Consider the following 19,633-nt stretch of genomic DNA (forward strand, 5'->3'; position numbering starts at 1 on the left):
TAATTAAAGTCCTAATAGGCCCCTGGATGTGAGGTTGAGAGTGTGACCCATGAGGAGGTGCACTACATTCAAAAAGAACTGTTTGAGGTCTCTAATTATATAAATAGCAATCTGGAGCACAGGCACAGGAATGGATATTAAGGGTGTGGGATAATAATGGAAAGAACATAGAGTTGGATCAGGCTGAATTTATTGACTTGGGCTCACTAAGTAGGGACTCTGCATTTAATGTTGCAGCTCAGAGAGTTAAAAAAGGTTCTAATAGTTTATTTGCTTGGTTAGCTGAAACAAGGATTAAAAAATGACCCACTGTGAGTGAGCTGGAAATGCCTGATCTCCCTTGGTTTAATGTAGAGGAAGGGATCCAAAGGCTTGGGGAGATTGGGACAGTGGAGTAGATTAGTCACTTTAGACTTACTCATCCCAGCTGGGAGGGTTGAGAAGATATACCCTTGACCAATGCCTTGCCAAATAGATTTGTGAGGGCAGCACCTGCATCTTTGAAGAGCCCTGTAATTGCTCTTCTCTGTATGTCAGAGCTAATGGTGGGAACCACAGTCACTCAACTACAAAATTTAAATACAATGGGAATAATTGGATCCCAAGTGGCAGCACTTAACTATCAAAGGCAAGGTGGGCATGGCTACTGCAAGGGACAGCAGAGGTAGCCGCAATCAGAATAGTCTGACTCATGTAGAGCTCTGGCATTGGCTAATAATCACAGTGTTCCTAGAAGTGAAATTAATAAGAAGCCTACTGCATTCCTACTTAAATTATACAAACAGAAAACTTCTAGGTCAAATGGAAAAAAGACTAATTTAAACTATAAAAACAGAGAATCACAGTCCCTCAATCAATTTCCAAACTTGAGCCAGTTTATAGACCCAGAACTCCTTGAATGAAGGGGAGGCCAGGTCTCCTTGAGGAAGGACCCCACTACATTACCAACAATTCATGCAGGATCTTTCTCCCATCTTTCCACATGGAGACTTCCCAACTTTTACCAGGGTAACTGTCCACTGGGGAAAGGGAAATTATCAAACATTTCAGGGACTAGTGGACACTGGCTCTGAGCTGACATTGATTCCTGGGGGCCCAAAACATCACTGTGGTCCTCCAGTTAAAGTAGGGGCTTATGGAAGTCAGGTAATTAATGGAGTTTTAGCTCAGGTCTGACTTACAGGTCAGGTAACTAATGTAGTTTTAGCTCAGGTCTGACTTACAGTGGATCCCCAGACTCATCCTGTGATTATTTCCCTGGTGCCAGAATGCACAATTTGCACAGACATACTTAGCAGCTGGCAGAACCCCCACACTGGCTCCCTGACTAGCAGAGTGAGGGCTATTACGGTGGGAAAGGCCAAATTGAAGCCATTAGAGCTGTCTCTACCTAGAAAAATTGTAAATCAAAAACAATATCGCATCCCTGGAGGGACTGTGGAGATTAGTGCCACCACTAAGGACTTGAAAGATGCAGGGGTGGTGATTCCCACCACATCCTCATTCATCTCCCTGATTTGGCCTGTACAGAATACAAATGGATCTTGGAGAATGGCAGTGGATTATTGGAAGCTTAACCAAGCAGTGACTCCAATTGCAGCTGCTGTACCAGATGTGGTTTCTTTGCTTGAGCAAATTAAGACATCTCCTGGTAGCTGGTATGCAGCCACTTACTTAGCAAATGCCTTTTGCTCCACTCCTGTCCACAAGGTCCACCAGTAGCAATTTGCCTTCAACTGGCAAGGCCAGCAATGTACCTTTACTGTCCTACCTAAGGGGTATATCAGCTCTTCAGCTTTGTGTCATAATCTTATTCAGAGAGATGTTGGTCGCTTTTTGCTTCCACAAGCTATCACACTGGCCCATTACATTGATGACATTATGCTGATTGGATACAGTGAGTAAGAAGTAGCAGGACGGGCACGGTGGCTCAAGCCTGTAATCCCAGCACTTTGGGAGGCCGAGATGGGCGGATCATGAGGTCAGGAGATCAAGACCGTCCTGGCTAACATGGTGAAACCCCGTCTCTACTAAAAATACAAAAAATTAGCTGGGCGAGGTGGCAGGCGCCTGTAGTCCCAGCTACTCGGGAGGCTGAGGCAGAAGAATGGTAAATCCGGGAGGCAGAGCTTGCAGTGAGCTGAGATCCGGCCACTGCACTCCAGCCTGGGCTACAGAGTGAGGCTCCATCTCAAAAAAAAAAAAAGAAGTAGCAAACACATTGGACTTATTGGGGAGACATGTGCATGTCAGAGGATGGGAAATAAATCTGACTAAAATTCAGGGACCTTCTAATTTAGTAAAATTTCTAGGGGTCCAGTGGTGTGGGGCCTGTCAAATTATTCTTTCTAAGATAAAGGATAAGTTGCATTTGGCCCCTCCTACAACCAAGAAAGAGGCACAACACCTAGTGGGCCTATTTGGATTTTGGAAGCAACACACTCCTCATTTGAGTGTGTTACTCTGGCCCATTTTTTGACTGACCCGAAAGGCTGCCAGTTTTGAATGGGGTCCACAACAGACAAGGTTCTGCAGCAGGTGCAGGCCGCTGCGCAAACTGCTCTGTCATTTTGGCCATATGACCCAGCAGATCCATTGGTGCTTGAGGTGCCAGTGGCAGATAGGGATGCTATTTGGATTCTTTGACAGGCTCCCATAGGTGAATCACAGCAGAGACCTCTAGGATTTTGAGGCAAGGCCCTGCCATCTTCTGCAGATACCTACTCTCATTTTGAGAGACAGTTCTTGGCCTATTACCAGGCTTTGGTGGAAACTGAATATTTGACTATGGGTGATCAAGTCACCATATGACCTGAACTGCCTATCATGAACTGGGTGCTTTCTAACTCATCTAGCAATAAAGTGGTTCATGCACCGCAGAATTCCATCATCAAATGAAAGTGGTATATATGTGATGGGGCTCAAGCAGGTCCTGAAGGTACAAGTAAGTAACATGAGGAAGTGGCTCAAATGCCCATGGTCTCCACTCCTGCCACCACCCTGCCTTCTCTCCCCCAGCCTGCACCAATGGCCTCATGGGGAGTTCCCTGTGATCAGTTCACAGAGGAAAAGAAGACTAGGGCCTGGTTCAGAGATGATTCTGCATGATATGCAGGCATCACCCGAAAGTGGACGGCTGCAGCACTTCAGCCCCTTTCCAGGACATCCCTGAAGAACAGCAATGAGGGGAAATCTTCCCAGTGGGCAGAACTTCAAGCAGTGCACCCAGCTGTGCACTTTGCATGGATGGAGAAATGGCAAGAAGTGCAATTATATACTGATTCTTGGCCTGTAGTCAATGGTTTGGCTGGATGGTCTGAGACTTGTAAGAAGCATAATTGGAAAATTGGTCACCAAAAAAATTTGGGGAAAGGGTATGCGGATGGACCTCTCTGAATGGCCAAAAACTGAAGATATTTGTATCCCCTGTGAGTACTTACCAACGGGTGACTTCAGCAGCGGAGGAGTTTAATAATCAAGTGGATAGGATGAACCGTTCTGTGGACACCACTCAGCCTCTTTCCCCAGCCACCCCTGTCATCTCCCAATGGGCCCATGAACAAAGAGGCCATTATGGCAGGGATGAAAGTTACCCATGGGCTGAGCAACATGGACTTGCACTTACCAAGGCTGATCTGGCTATGGTCACTACTGAATGCCCAATTTACCAGCAGCAGAGACCAACACTGAGAACACAATATGGCACCATTCCTTGGGGTGATCAGCCCCCCACTTGGTGGTAGGTTGACTATATTGGACCTCTTCTATCATGGAAAGGGAAGAGGTTTGTCCTCACTGGAATAGACACTTACCCCAGATGTTGGTTTGCCTATTCTGTACACAATGCTTCTGTCAAGACTATCATCCATGGACTCACATAACGTCTTATCCACCATTATGGTATTCCACATAGCGTTGCCTCTGACCAAGGCACTCACTTTACAGCTAAAGAAGTGTGGCAGTGGGTTCATGCTCACTGAATTCACTGGTCTTACCATGTTCCCCATCATCCTGAAGCATCTGGATTTACAGAATGGTGGAATAGCCGTTTGAAGTCACAATTGCAATGCCAACTAGGTGACAATACTTTGCAGGGCTGGGGCAAAGTTCTCCAGAAGGTCATGTATGCTCTGAACCAGCATCCAATGCATGGTACTGTTTCCCCCATAGCCAGGATTCGTGGGTCCAGGAATCAAAGAGTGGAAGGGAAAGTGGCACCAGTCACCATCACCCCTAGTGAACCACTAGCAAAATTTTTGCTTCCTGTGCCCACAACATTACGTTCTACTGGCCTAGAGGTCTTAGTTCCAGAGCGAGGAACACCGCCACCAGGAGACACAACAATAATTCTATTAAACTGGAAGTTAAGATTGCCACCTGGACACTTTGGGTTCCTCCTACCTTTAAGTCAACAGGCTAAGAGGGGAGTTACGGTGTTGGCTGGGGTGAATGACCTGGACTATGAAGATGAAATCAGTCTACTACTCCACAACAGAAGTAAAGAAGAGTACATGTGGAATACAGGAGATCCATTAGGGCGTCTCTTAGTATTACCATACCCTGTGATTAAAGTCAATGGGAAACTACAATAGCACAATCCAGACAGGACTACAAATGACCCAGACCCTTCAGGAGTGAAGGTTTGGGTCACTCCACCAGGAAAAAACCAAGACCCTCTGAGGTGCTTGCTGAAGGCAAAGGGAATACAGAATGGGTAGTAGAAGGAGGTAGTAATCAATACCAGCTATAACCACGTGACCAGCTGCAGAAACAAGGACTGGAACTGTCATGAGTATTTCCTCTTTCTTTTGTTAAGAACACGTCTGTGCCTGCATACACTTGAACTAAGAAAATATCTTCATTTTATTTCCTTTTCCTTTATCATGTGACATAAGATTTATTGACTTCATATCAGCATTGAAGTATTAACTTTATGTAATAGTATTTGGGTTGCAAATTGGTACATTTCTGGTCGTACAAAGGATAGTTGTATTATGTTAGATGTAACTATGACCTCATTATTGTCTTTATTTGAAGATTATGTATGATCTCAGGAGATGTGTATGGGTTCAAGTTGATGAGGGGTGGACTTGTGATGGTTAATACTGAGTGTCAACCTGATTGGATGGAGGGATACAGAAGTATTAATCCTAGGTGTGTCTGTGTGGGTGTTGCCAAAGGAGAATAACATTTGAGTCAGTGGGCTGGGGAAGGCAGACCCACCCTTAACCTGGTGGACACAATCTAATCAGCTTCTAGCAAATATAAAGCAGGCAGTAAAATGTGAAAAGGCAAAACAGGCCTAGCCTCCTAGCCTACATCTTTCTCCTGCTGGATTCTTCCTGCCTGTGAACATCAGACTCCAAGTTCTTCACCTTTGGGACTTGGACTGGCTTCCTTGCTCCTCAGCTTGCAGATGGCCTATTGTGGGTCCTTGTGATCATGTAAGTTAATACTTAATAAACTCCCGAGATATATATATATATGTTAATAATAAACTCCCTATATATATGTATCCGATTATATATATCCCAATATATATATACATATATATATATATCCCGATATATATATACATATATATATATCCCGATATATATATATATCCCAACATATACCCTTAGATGGTTCTGTCCCTCTAAGAGAACCCTGCCTAATACAGTCTTCTACCTTGGATGCCTCTCTTCCAAATCCACAGTGCTTGCTGGAATGAAGGCACCACAGAGGCAGCCTCCTTCGTTGCGTCCCTGCTCATTGCCGGAGACAGCAAGCTCTGTCCAGACCCCTCCATAAAGAGTGGGTTTAATCTTCTTTGCCCCATATATTTCATGCTTGTTTCCTCTTTCCCCTGTCTTCCTCCCACATCATTTCAATAGTAAAATCGTCAGTGCTCCACACACAAACTGATCTGATAACATTTAGTTGAAATGATTAAATTTAGCAAAATATTGGAGTAGGATTATTTAGTTCTGTGATACTATGTGGTTGGATCAAAATAATTTTCATTTCATTGCTTAGTTCTGTTTTTCTACAGTATCAGGTTACTTAACTCTATCTTGTCAAATATCAGATTTGGGAATGTCAGGATAATAAAAGCAAGTTTTATTATTTCAAGATGGATATTTGGCATTGTGTAGTCATAGCTTATATCTGAGATAATATTTTAAGGATTAATATTGGAGAACTAGAAGAATGATATAGTTATTCAGCATACATGTGACATTTATGTCAAACATGGATGGATTGAAATAAACCAGTTTAATTTCTAAAAGCCCATTGCATTTAGCAGAAAATTTTGCATAATGTGTGCAAACCTGTATCATTGTCCCATAAGCCAGACTCTTCAAATTACTACTGGAGATTTCAATTCAACCCAAGGAAATGCATAGTATATATGCGCTTATATGTGTGTAAAAATCTGAAACCTCTGAGACAAAAGTCTTATGACAATGTAGCAGGTGTCAATTTTTTACCAAGATAATGGTGAGAACCCTAAATCAGAATGTTACATACTTAAAACAAATTTGTTTCAGTGGCATAAACTCAAGTGTCAAGTATCAAATGCTGATTCAAAGAGAGACCACATATATCAGGTTTGTGCAAGACTGTTTCTGTTGATTTTCTTCCTTTAAGTATGCTCTTGTATCCCAAAGTATTTTCTTAAGGCTGAAATTTAGCCATCTGTGGTGCAGGAACACAGGACTGGGAAGAACTTGACCCAGTTCCTTCAGGGATTAGTTCTTGAACTCCTGAAAACTGTATTTAAAGTGGCTTACAAATGGATGAGAATTCTTGCTTGACATTTTAAAAGCTATGATGGGAATTAGTTTTGGCTTTGAAACCAGGACTTACGAGTATTAACACCAGGTCCTTCTTCTTAATCACAAGGCAAAAACTGCATGTAAATTTGGTACAACAATGCTCAACCACTTGGAATAAAACTCAAGATGTTGGAAAACATTGATTAGCCTTGAATACCATGTTAAAGGTAGAGTCTTGCTAAGTATACCTGCCGATACAGAGCCCTGTAATAGTACCAAACTGTTAAAAGGTGGAGATGACCATTGGGCCCTCTTCCGTATGGCCAGCTCTGTTACTCTTGGGGTGTGGCATATTATAGTGACTACTGGATTTCCTTATGAGGAAACTTTGGTTGAAATTTGACTTTACCTATATGTGAGTCTCAAGCAAGTTACCTTGAGGATGTCAACAACTCTGAGGCTTAATGAACTAAGACAGTGATTCTCAAACTTTTCTGTCTTAGGATTCCTTTATACTCACAAAGTTAGTGAGGACCCCAAAGAACCTTTGTTTATGTGCATTGTATCTATTGATGTTTTCCATGTTAGAAATTAAAACTGAACATTTAAAAATATTTATTCATTTAAAAATAACAGGCCGGGTGCGGTGGCTCACGCCTGTAATCCCAGCACTTTGGGAGGCCGAGACGGGCGGATCACGAGGTCAGGAGATCAAGACCATCCTGGCTAACACGGTGAAACCCCGTCTCTACTAAAAAAAAAAAAAAAAAAAAAAAAAAAATACAAAAAATTAGCTGGGCATGGTGGCAGGCGCCTGTAGTCCCAGTTACTCAGGAGGCTGAGGCAGGAGAATGGCGTGAACCCGGGAGGCAGAGCTTGCAGTGAGCAGAGACTGTGCACCGTTGCACTCCAGCCTGGTCGACAGAGTGAGACTCCATCTCAAAACAAAACAAAACAAAACAAAAAAACAATAAGCCTATCACAGACTAACATAAAATATATTTTTATGGAAAAATAACTATATTTTGCAAAAATATTAGAGAGGAGCATTGTTTCACATTTCTGCAAATTTCTTTAGTGTTTAACAGAAGGCAGCTAGAGTTAAGACTGCATTCAATCTGTAATGACATTGTACTTCACATAGCCTCAGGTAAACACCGTGTACTTGAGCGAATGGAAGTGAAAAAGGCACTCAACATTTTAGTATCACTATGAAAATTGTTTTCATCTCATGAACTGCCTGTAAAAGGGACCACCAGGGGTCCCCACTCCACACTTTGAGAACTACTTTCCTTAGAAATAATACTGAATAATAACAATAATAATAAGCATAGCTAATATTACTTAAATGCTTGCCCTGTGCTTCTCCCTATTTCAAATGTTTTTTATTATTATCTCACTTAATCCTTCTAGCAACTGAATGAGGTAGATATTATATAGCATTGTCTTTATTTTCCAGATAAGAAAACTGACGCAGAAAGAAGTTCTGATTTCCCAGGGTCACACAGATCATAAATGATAGAGTGAGGATAGGAGCCCAGGTACACTGTTGTCGTAAAGATCAACAGTAATAGACAACAGTGTGGTGGCAGCAGAGGTGACATTGGCGATCATACAGTGGCACTGTATGCTATCTAACATTTAGGAAACACAGGCTATGTAAAATGCCAGGTGCCTTCGGTACATTGTCTCATATTCTCCTCACAACAGATCTATGATGTACTTTTATTATCATCATCATTTGACAGAAAAGGAAACTGAGTCTTTCCTAAGATCATATTTAGTATACAGGAAAATTATATAAACTCTCTAACTATAAAGTTTTGTTACTACTGTAATTAAACATAAAATTATGCTAAGGGCCGGGTGCAGTAATTCCAGCACTTTGGGAGGCTGAGGGCGGGGAGGATCACTTGAGGTCAGGAGTTCAAGACCAGCCTGGCCAACATGGTGAAACCCCGTCTCTACTAAAAGTACAAAAATTAGTCGGGTCTGGTGGCAGGTGCCTGTAATCCCAGCTACTCGGGAGGCTGAGGCACAAGAATCACTTGAACCCGGGAGGTGGAGGTTGCAGTGAGCCAAGATCAGGCCACTGCGCTCCAGCCTGAGCAACAGAGCAAGACTCAGTCTCAAACAAACAAGCAAACAAAATTATGCTAAGATAGATGCTGTGATCTGATACCTCATTTAACTGGCATCATGGCATCATAAGATCCAGTTATCTCTGCAGATGTGAATTTTCCAGAGTAGTTCATCTTTACTACTTTGTGGCCCAACTGTTTTAAGGTATAACCATAATGATGGAAGAAATCATTATGAGCATCAGTTTGGATTCTATGCTTTCCTGTGGAGATGCATTGGAGGCTGTTGAAATGGGAAAGCATCAATTTCCTGGTCAAATAATTCGAGGATATTCTTCATACTGTGCTAGTGTTTTCTTTTTAGGGTTTGCGTATCTTTCCTGTTTTTGCTATCTCCTTCTTATAAATTCAGTAGTATTTTTATTTTTTTCAGATTTAGCCCTTGTGCCTGATTTTAGCCAACTCTCTTTTTGCACGCTTGTAAATTATTGCTTCTATTTTGTCCTCTTGGGGAATTAGGCAACCACGTTTGCCTGTACGTATTGTGTGTAAAATAAAGGCAAAACCTATCTGAGTCTACAGACTCTGAATATTTGTTTGGATTGCTCCAAATTCTTCCTCTGCTCACTTCCACTTGATTGGCCTTACTCACACAAATGCAGTTGCTACATAAGCACTTTCGTGTAAGTGAGATTTTACCAAGTGATCAGAACTTCTGAAAGTTGGTGAGTTTTAATGCCATTTACTAGGACAGCAATTTGCATATGGGTTTTCCTGTAGTTTTACATTTCAGAGCTCCGCTATTAACTACACTTTAAAAAGAATCCTTCAGAGGAAACCAAATATGCCTTGTTCCAATTCCAATAAGGTTGCTTTGAATATTTTGAACTTGTAGTCACGGTTGAGATGACTTAATTTAAAACACATTTGGAAGCGCAACTGAGCCTAACCTATGTAGGTAGCTGCATTATTTTCTTGGATGAGTTCACTTTCTGTTGTTTTGTTTTTGTCTAAATTCATGGCCCAGCATTATTTATGTTCTTCTCTATCTGAGATGTATCTCTAGTAAAAATAAAATAAAAGGAAAGCCACTATTGTCAGAGCAGAATGAAGTGGTAAAAACACAAACAAAACAAAAAGAAAGAACAGGAGGAGCCAAAGTCTGAGAAGAAAAGAAACATAAATCATTGTTGTACTAGATTTAAATTAACTCGACAAACAATTATATGCACTAAGGACTAGTCCAAGGTATACACTTGCAAAGTCTTCTAATCACATCCCTAATAAAGCTTAAAGTCTAGGATCTGGCCCCTATCTACTCAGCTAGGCTGCCACTCCTCCTGACTTTCCTTGTATGTTCCATAGAAAATGCTACAGAAAACAGTATGATGCTTCCTCAAAAAATTACAAACAGAATTACCACATGATAAAACAATTCTGCTGCTGGGCATATACCCAAAAGAATTGAAAGCAGGGGCTCAAACAGACATGCGTACACCCATATTCATAGCAGCGTTATTCACAACAGCCAACAGGTGGAATCAACACATGGGTCCATAAATGGATGAATAAACAAAACGTAGCATACATATGGAATGGAATATTATTCAGCCTTTAAAAAGAAGGAAATTCAGTTGGGTGTGGTGGCTTTTACCTGTGATCCCAGCACTTTGGGAGACTGAGGCTGGTGGATCACTTGAGGTTAGGAGTTCGAGACCAGCCTGGCCAACATGGTGAAACCCCGTCTCTACTGAAAATACAAAAATTAGCAGGGTGCGGTGGCAGGCCACTGTAATCCCAGCTACCTGGGAGGCTGAGGCAGGAGAATCGCTTGACTTTGGGAGGCTGAGGTTGCAGTTTGCTGAGTTTGCGCCACTGCACTTCAGCCTGGACAGCAGAGGGAGACTCCGTCTCGGGGGGGAAAAAAAAAAAAGGAAATTCTGATACACGTTACAATATGGATGAAGGTCAAAGACATACTAAGTGGCACGAGCCAGTCACAAAAGAACAAATACTGTGTGATTCTACTTATATGAGGTACCTAGAGTAGTCAAAGTCACAGAGACCAAAAGCAGAAAGATGTTTGCCAGAGACTGGAAGGAGAGAGTGATTGGGAGTGTTTAATCGGTACGGAGTTTCAGTTTTGCAAGATGAAACAGTTCTGGAGAAGGATGGTTTCACAACACTGTGAATGTACTTAGTGCTACACTTAAAGATGGTTAAAATGGTAAATTTTAGGTTATATATATTTTGCCACAATTTTAGAAAAGTTTTTAAAAAACTAAAGAAGCCTACACATCTGTGCTGTTGTCATTCTATTGCTTACTTAATATCTTATAGGCTGGATGCCTGAACACACTGACTTTGGTAAACTATCTTACTTCAGTTTAATTATGCTAAGTAAGGCAGAAGGAGAGCAGTTGACTTGCCACCAACAGGCTGGAAGGTTGCTGACAAAGGTCCACACAGAACCCTAGTGACTGGCTCCTGGCTTTGTGCAAAAGCCCCTGAGGCTTTGCCACTTCCCCGTGAATTCATCACTGCAAGCCTGAGAAAGCCAATAGACACTGGGAAGGGGGCTGAGCTGGTTGCTTTGCCGATCGTGGACCAGTCCCAGAGAGAAGACACCTGTGATGTGACTTGGCCATTGTGTCTCCTCCACAGTGCTGAGCTCCTGCATTTCCATGCTTATTAAAAGTTATAATTCTGGAGATGATACAGGGATACACTCATCTGGCTGTAATTCAGGACAGAGAAAAAAGCTTCACCTTCACCCTACCCAGCAAGCCTCCTCCCGCCTTCTTTCTCCACCCAACAAATGCAACAAACTACTCTGTCAGGGAATTCTTTCCTCCCCGTGACCATTTTCTAATGAAGGGCAGGTGTGCGTGCAGCCCGTGGAGAATATGAGAGGATGGGGCACCAGGAGGGGTGAAGAATTTCCTGAGAAATTCAAGCCCTTAAATCGCTTCTCTTCTATTAGCCAAAGAAAGTTTTTGGTTAGAGCTGGAGGTTGGCAAAGTTTTTCTGTAAAGGGCCAGATATTAAATATTTTAGACTTTGTAGTCCCCCTGACAAGTATTCAATTTTGCTCTTGGAAAATGGCATAAATAATATGCAAAAAAAGAATGTTCGTGTTTCAATAAAACTTTATTTATGGACACTAAAATTTGAATTTCATTATAATTTTCATGTGTCTCAAAATATTATTTTTTTAATTTTTCTAAATCATTAAGAAATGTGAGAACAATTCTTAGCTTGCAGGTCATACAATAAAGCAGGTGGTAGGCCAGATTTGGAGACTACGGACGGTTGTTTGTTCACCTCCGGTTTAAATATTTATAATCTACCTACTTTTAAAAAAACTAATGTAGCTCACATGTTCTTGAGAGGAAAGGCAATAATATTTACGGATAACTTGTTTAACACAATTTAGCATAGCATGATGGTGAAGAGCATAGCTTCTGGGAGCAGAATGGTTGGGTTTCAATTCCAGCCCTGCTACTCACAAGCTGTGTGACCTTAAGTAAATTACTTAAACTCTCTGAACCTGTTTCTCCTCATCAGCAAACAAGCTGACTCCAATAAAATCTACTCAACAGAGTTGCATGGATTAAACGAAATAGTATGTGTTGAGTGCTCAGACCGTTGCTTGGTGCCTTGTAAATGTTAGATGTTATTTGCTATATGACAGCATTATCACATTTAATCCTGCCAAATGAATATTATCACCATGTGATAAATACAAATAATAACATTTCAAGTCATTTAGGCAGCTTGCTTGTTGGGAGTCAGAAAACACTACCCCAAAGGCCTCTGAGCCGAAGGAGATCGAGAGGGCCTAGGAAGCAAGCTCACTCTGACCTTCCACCACATTTCTGAACTTCCACCACATTTCTGTGCGAGAGCCAAATATAAAGGAATTCTCTGTCTTACCTTTCCTGCAAGTAGATCATAAGACCCTCATGCGAGAGATGACCTGCTCTATCCCCGGAGGAAAGAACTGCTGCACAGAGAGGCCAAGAAGCGTCCGAACAAATAGGCCTCTCTGAGTAACACGCCCCCACACGCAGTTTATTACCATTAGGCCCTGCCCCTTTCTGTGGTCCAATCACATTTCTTGGCCCTTCTTTCATCAGATTTACCGTAAAAATACAAAGTTTTCCCTGGATCTTTGGGTTTTTTATTTCTGAAGCCTCCTGAGTCAGAAAAAACTTTTAAAATAAATTCGTTACGCTTTTCTCTTGTTAATGTCTTTTATTATAGGAGTGTCCACCATGTCCCTTGCAGTAAGTGAAAACAAGTTGTTATTTTTTCTCCCCTCTGTGCTCAAGCTTCAAACAGAAGGATGGTTCTAACACAGCCTATCTGTTGTGGTCCAGGCTTTCCTTCCATTCAAACCAGGCTGCCTCACTGCTCCCGTTAAGACTATTTTGTTAGCTTTTCACGCTGTTAATCACGTATTTGCTGACAAATCTCCTTGCTCTTTTGATTCCATGATTCTTCTTCCGTTAGGTCTTCTCTTCTGTTCCCTTCAAGAGTTCCGCTTCCTCGGCCGGGCGCGGTGGTTCAAGCCTGTAATCCCAGCACTTTGGGAGGCCGAGACGGGCGGATCACGAGGTCAGGAGATCGAGACCATCCTGGCTAATACGGTGAAACCCCGTCTCTACTAAAAAAAAATACAAAAAACTAGCCGGGTGACGAGGCGGGCACCTGTAGTCCCAGCTACTCGGGAGGCTGAGGCGGGAGAATGGCGTGAACCCGGGAGGCGGAGCTTGCAGTGAGCTGAGATCCGGCCACTGCACTCCAGCCTGTGCTGCAGAGCAAGACTCCGTCTCAAAAAAAAAAAAAAAAAAAAAAGAGTTCCGCTTCCTCTATCTCCAAAACTTCCCATTGCTGAAGTCCAGAATGTCTACTTTTTTGTCCTCTGCAACATTCCTCTAGTGTCTCCTGCAGCTTTGATGATAAACAATCACCTTTTGCAAATGTGTCCCACAGCTCCACGTCTCCAGGTGCTGCACAATTAGATGCTTCTAGAGGGCAACGTGCTAGATGGACTGCAACATCGAGCTGACCTGGCTTCACATCTCAGCACTAACTCTCATTTACTGGGGGTATTGGGAGAATTTTGTAACCTCTCTGAGTTTGGTTTAGATATCAGTAAAACTGTGATAATAATAAGAACCCCCAACTAAGGTTGTTATAAAGATAAAGTGAAACGATGGACATAATGCAAACAGGAGGTTTATTCATTCATTCTTTTATTTATTTTCTCAGCAAGGGTCTGTGGCGCCCCTCCTATGTCCCTCTAAGTGCATACTCAGTGGTAGGTGATGCTGCAAAAGCCCTGAGTTTTTTCACCTCAACACATCTTCTAAATGTGCACTTCTCTATTTTTGCCTTTTGCTCATCTTCCAGTCTTCTAGGTTCTTGGTAATGCTACCTTCTCTCAGTTCCTGTATTCCAACCATCAAGTCTTGCTTGACTTACTCATGTTTTTCTTTCTTTTTCCCAGGGTTACCATCCTAGGACCAAGCCCAGGTCAGCACAAACCTGGATCCTTCTTTCATGCCAATCCTCAAGTTTTGACTTTCTTTCAATTGGAAATTGGCATCCAGGGAAGTATTTGAATAGGGAAGGAAAAAGATCAAAGTGGTGCTTTTGGAAGTTTAATTTGTGCTCCACATGAGTTGGAGTGGGAAGTGGCCAGCGGCAAGGAGACAGGTAAAAAGTTTTAACAATTTAACTATAAATTGATGAAGACTTTAAGGTGATGCATTTAGGCATAGAATGGAGAAAGAGGAGGCAGCAAGAGGCATTTTGAAGGAACCTGTGTGGGAGTGAATTAGGTTTGGGGTCTGAAGATAACTCCTCCATTTAGAGTCTTGGTAGCTAGGAGACTAATGATACCTTTTTCACAACTTCGGTAACACTTTGTGCTGCTCACATGTGTCTTTTCACCTACCATCTGGTGTAGGTTATTTCTTTTTCGTGAATCATTGTCTTTCTCTACAAATTGGTTATGAACTCCATAAAGCAAGGTCTATGTGTGTCCTAGTCTATTTTCTATTGCCTGTAACAGAATACTTAAAACTGGGCAATTTATGAAGAAAAGAAATTTATTTCTTACAGCTATGGAGGCTAAGTACAAGATCAGGGGACCACATCTAGTGAGGACCTTCATGCTGGGTGGGGGACCCTGCAGAGTCCTGAGATGGTGCTGGACATTACATGGCAAGGGGGCTGAGTGCTAGCTCAGGTCTCTCTTCCTCTTTTATAAAGCCACCAGCCCCACTCCCATGATAACCCATTTATCCACGAATCCACTAACCCATTAATTCATGAATAGATTAATTCATTCATAAGGGTAGGATCCTCATGGCCCAATCACCTCTTAAAGCCCCCACCCCTCAACGGCCCTACATTGGAGTCTAAATTTCAACGTGAGTTTCGGAGGAGACAAATATTTAAACCATAAGAATGTCCCATCATGCTTTCCTTTTTATTTCAAAATCTGCTTACACTGAGTCTAGGCAGTGCTAATAAGTGTTGCTAATTGGTTCATTCTTGTTGTGAGTACTTTGATGATGTTGCAGGAATGGAAGTTGGAGTAGCAAATTTTTTCCCCAGAGAATTAGAGGTATGTCAGTATTATTAACTTATTGCTAAACTAAGTCTATTCTGTAAAGAAACATAAGCATTCAGATTATGCACAAAATTTATTTTCATTAGTGAAATATAACCCCCATGAAAGCTCCCACACAATCTCAGTAGGCTGGTGGTACAGTGCCTTGGAAAGAGAAATCAGGAGTGACATTCAAAAGCCAGCGACCCCAGAAATCTATCTTGATGGAAAGGGCTACTTGTTTTCTGTCTCCTCATCCTCGCATGTACATTCCATCTGCCTGCCTAATGCTTTCCTCTCTTAATTGAAAAACAAACAGACATGACACACACAAAAAAGCATTTCTTGCCCCACTTCTTAGAAAGCAAGGTCAACTTATGCTGCATTTAGGCTGTGTAGTAGGTGCAGTCATATGTTTTTGTGATTTCTTGAAGCACAGCTTTTAAACAGTGTGGCGTAGATATGAAGTCCTGCAGACAGCAGCTGCAGGCAGAGTGGGCTGGTATGCAGCAGGGGAATGCATGGGAGGGCTTTCTGAGCAATCTTTGAGCAGATGGCGAGTCTAGGCATCCGGGTGCAAATCACTCCAGTCACATCTGAAAACCAAACAAGAATTCTTTAGAACTGTGACGTCTGGACAGTGTTATTCATTCTATGGTGATATCAGAGAAAGGGCTTCACATCTTTCTGAGTAGACCCCCTCCAAAAAAAAAAAAAAAAAAATCCTAGAGCAATAGCAAGCGTCAAGAAGTCCAAGGCTAAGCAAAATGAGTAACATTGGCTGGAGGCTGGGATCCTAGAAAAGAAAAGGCAAAAGACTACAAAAATGAAGAAGTGCTCATTAAGCTGAGGAATATGTCCAGGGATAGAGTTGGGAAAAATCGTGGAACAGATAACAGAGTGGTTAGGGAAATGATTTTAGACTTGCTAGCATCTCTCCTGTTATCTTGGATTGGTCAATTCAAAACACAGAAAATAAAGGACTTCCTAGAATGATGTAACAGAAAGATCAGTAACTCCCTTAACAGACGGGCTTAGGTTTAAACCTCACACCCTGTGAGTGATCTTGGCGAGTCACTTCACTTTATTGGGCCTGGGACTCTTCACCTATGAAAGAGGTAGGACGATATCTACTCCTAGGGTGTTATGAGGATTAAATGAGATAATGTGTGAGAAGCTCAGTTCAGCCCAGCATGGCTTGGTAAACAGGGGACATTCAATAAGTATGTGCTCTTTTTCTCTCTTCCCCCTTCTTTTTTCATAGAAGATAGGGTTCACATAGACCTATAAAGGCAGAATTCTTTCACAGGCTGCCTTTAGGCAAAGAGAACAGAGCTTGGTTGAGAACTGTGAAGGGTTTGAAACTTTATACTACTTGTAAGCTCACAAGATAACCTGATGGATTCATGGATGCTGGCAGAAGACACAATATTCCTGGGTCAGAAACAATGGACTCTACTCACAGCACAGCAAGCAATATGAGTATTAGCATATTTGCTTTGACCCTCCAAGCCCGAATTCCCACAGAACAATGTGAAGAGAGCCAGGTGATAACCTGCATACACTGTAGGGTGGCTCATGAGAGAGAAGCCCTGAGTATAGAAAACCCAAATGTTGCATAATGGACCCTAAGTGCACCTGCCCTATGCTCCAGCCCAGCTCCGTTTTTCCATGTCTGTTTCCACTATGGAAACACCCTTAAAAAGAGAGCCCAGCACAAGGACTGTCAGCACCTGCCAGATGTAAAAATGTAAGACACATGGAAAATTGTCTCCCAAAAGGCATAACATAAATAATCCCTTTCTTTCCTGTCCTCTTACCAGATTCATTAGCAGTGGCAGGCTTTCTGCATAACATTACTTTTCCCTGTGAACATGCAGTCTCATACATCCCACACCCTCCATGTTTCCCTCTTTATCTCTTCTCCCATTAACGTAAGCACTCAAGCACCTCATCAAGAATTTTCTATCCCCATTTTGACCTTTTTAGAGAAGTGCCAGAGCCCACAGTTGGGGAGGCTGCTGGCCTGACCAAAGGACATGACAAAACGACCAAAGGGAATCTCGTTTAAAGTTTTATGAAAAACATAAGAAGAGGGGAATAAGGGAGGAGGTCAAGGGAGAGAATGAGACATTTCTCCTTAACTCTCTGCACTTGGGGATCATTTGATCCCAGCTTGGAGGTGAAAATGGAGCCAAACTGGTGTCACTGAAATTAAGCAGGAAGTGTTCTCAGTCTCAGATATCTCCCTTCAGGTGCACGGGCCCAGAGCCAGCTGGATGTTTGGAGAGAGCAAGAGGCCACCTACATGGAGCTATTTGAGTGACACCAAAACATCTTCCTGCACCTGATATTTCCATTATGGTCTCTTCTCCAGCAAAGGCATGATCTAAAAAGGACACTGGTCCAATATAAACATGCCATCTGGGAGAAACAATTTCCACTATTTATAAATGCTTCCAGAGGTGGCCCATTCATTTAATGCCCTTATTTTAGTACCAGCTATGTGCTAAACATTGTGTTAGCCACTGGGCTTCAAGGGGAATCAACCATACGTCTTGCCCTCAGGCATTCGTAATAAGAATCAGGAATTATATTGGGAATTAGGATGCAACTGACAAGCTTTATGACAAGTGAATTGAGAGAATGACATACGAACATAGATAAGGGGCATTTAATCTTATTTTGGAAGATCAAGAGATGTCTTTCAGTGGAAGCTAAATGTAAACTGAGACCCTGTATGTTGAGTCTTTCTTAGCTGTATTTTAGAGGTGAAGAAATGGAAGTTTAAAAAGTCTAAACGTCTTACCCAATGTTATACGGCCTGGGAGTGACAAAGCCAAGACTCAAACATACTATATTTTAATATTGGTTTTATCGTGGGTTTTCCCATAGGTATTAACATATTGGTTTATCTAGGCAGCTAGGGCCTTAGGAGACAGGACCTCTGAGAGAGGAGTCCTAGTGGTGATGGGAGGTGCAGGAGTGTGGCGAGGGTTGGGGTGAAGATGATTGTGTGGGGTGGGGGTCGAGACAGGGTGATGCAGCTTGGGAAAGTCTTCCCAGGGGTGGGGTGCTGGTGTAATGGGGGGTTTTGGAGGGGCAATCGATGAGACCTGAAGACAGTGGAGAGTGTGAAGTTTCTTAGGGAGAAAAAAAGAGGAAGAAAGAGGGTGGGGAGAGGAGGAGGAAGAGGGAGGAAAGGAAAAGAAGATGAGGAGGAAGAGGCGGTAGAGGAAAAGGAGAAGGGGGAATAGGAGAAGGGGAAAAAGGAGAAGGAAAAGGATAATTATTTAAGAATGAGATCATATCTTTTGCAGGAACATGGATGGTGCTGGAGGCTATTATTCCTTAGCAAACTAACACAGCAAAAGAAAACCGAATACTGCATGTTCTCACTTATAACTGGGAGCTAAATTCATGATGAGAACTCATGAAAACAAGGAAGGGAATAACAGACATTGGGGCCTGCTTGAGTGGGGAGCGTGAGTGGAGGGAGAGGAGTAGAACTGTACCCAATAACGATTGGGTACAATGCTTACTACCCGGATTATGAGTCTGTACAAAAAATCTCCTGTGACACGAGTTCACCTATATAACAAACCTGCATATGTGCCCCAAACCTAATACAAAAGTTTAAAAAAAGGACAATTATTTAAGAAGTTGTAATAGAAAATTGGATGTGAGCAGCAAAATCTAATTTTCTCTGTTTTATAAATGTATCCAGTGCTACATGAGTTAGTCATAGCCACTATTCCAGGAAGCAGGAGGCCAACACCTTCTCTGTCAAGAGGGAGAATTCAATCAGTGCCGCCACACAAAGCCCACTGCTGATCGGGTTCTTCACAGGAGCCTGAATTAGTAGTTCTTCCAGTCCTTTCACACACTACTACCCCACCCCATCTTGTCAAGCTTTGCTCTGTTCTAGAGGGAATTGAAGAAACAGGTGATAAGAACCAGCTTCCCCACTCTACTTTGACCCTACAGGCGCCTGCAGTTTCCTAGGACTGACTTTAGCATTTGGAATGAGCATAGTGTCCTGTAGAGTGCAGGGTCAGTGCATTTCTGAAATAACAACCAAAAAAAAAAAAAGTAAAAAGTGTTTTGAGTTGGATCAGGGCTTATATCATATGTTATGGTTCAAAGCTTTCCTCCTACTCTTAGGG

The 19,633-nt window shown here is 42.3% G+C and overlaps 1 long non-coding RNA gene across 1 annotated transcript in view; it reads right to left on the reverse strand.

Annotated features, from left to right (window-relative positions):
* Positions 1–15,547: 15,547 nt before the first annotated feature.
* Positions 15,548–19,633, reverse strand: part of LOC111540263 — a 72,091-nt gene continuing 68,005 nt past the window's right edge. Inside the window, exon 5 of the long non-coding RNA XR_002730923.1 lies at positions 15,548–16,063. This is a non-coding gene — a long non-coding RNA (uncharacterized LOC111540263). The remainder of the gene's footprint in view (positions 16,064–19,633) is intronic.

This window comes from Piliocolobus tephrosceles, chromosome 13 (genome assembly GCF_002776525.5).
Source record: "Piliocolobus tephrosceles isolate RC106 chromosome 13, ASM277652v3, whole genome shotgun sequence".
NCBI lineage: Eukaryota > Metazoa > Chordata > Mammalia > Primates > Cercopithecidae > Piliocolobus > Piliocolobus tephrosceles.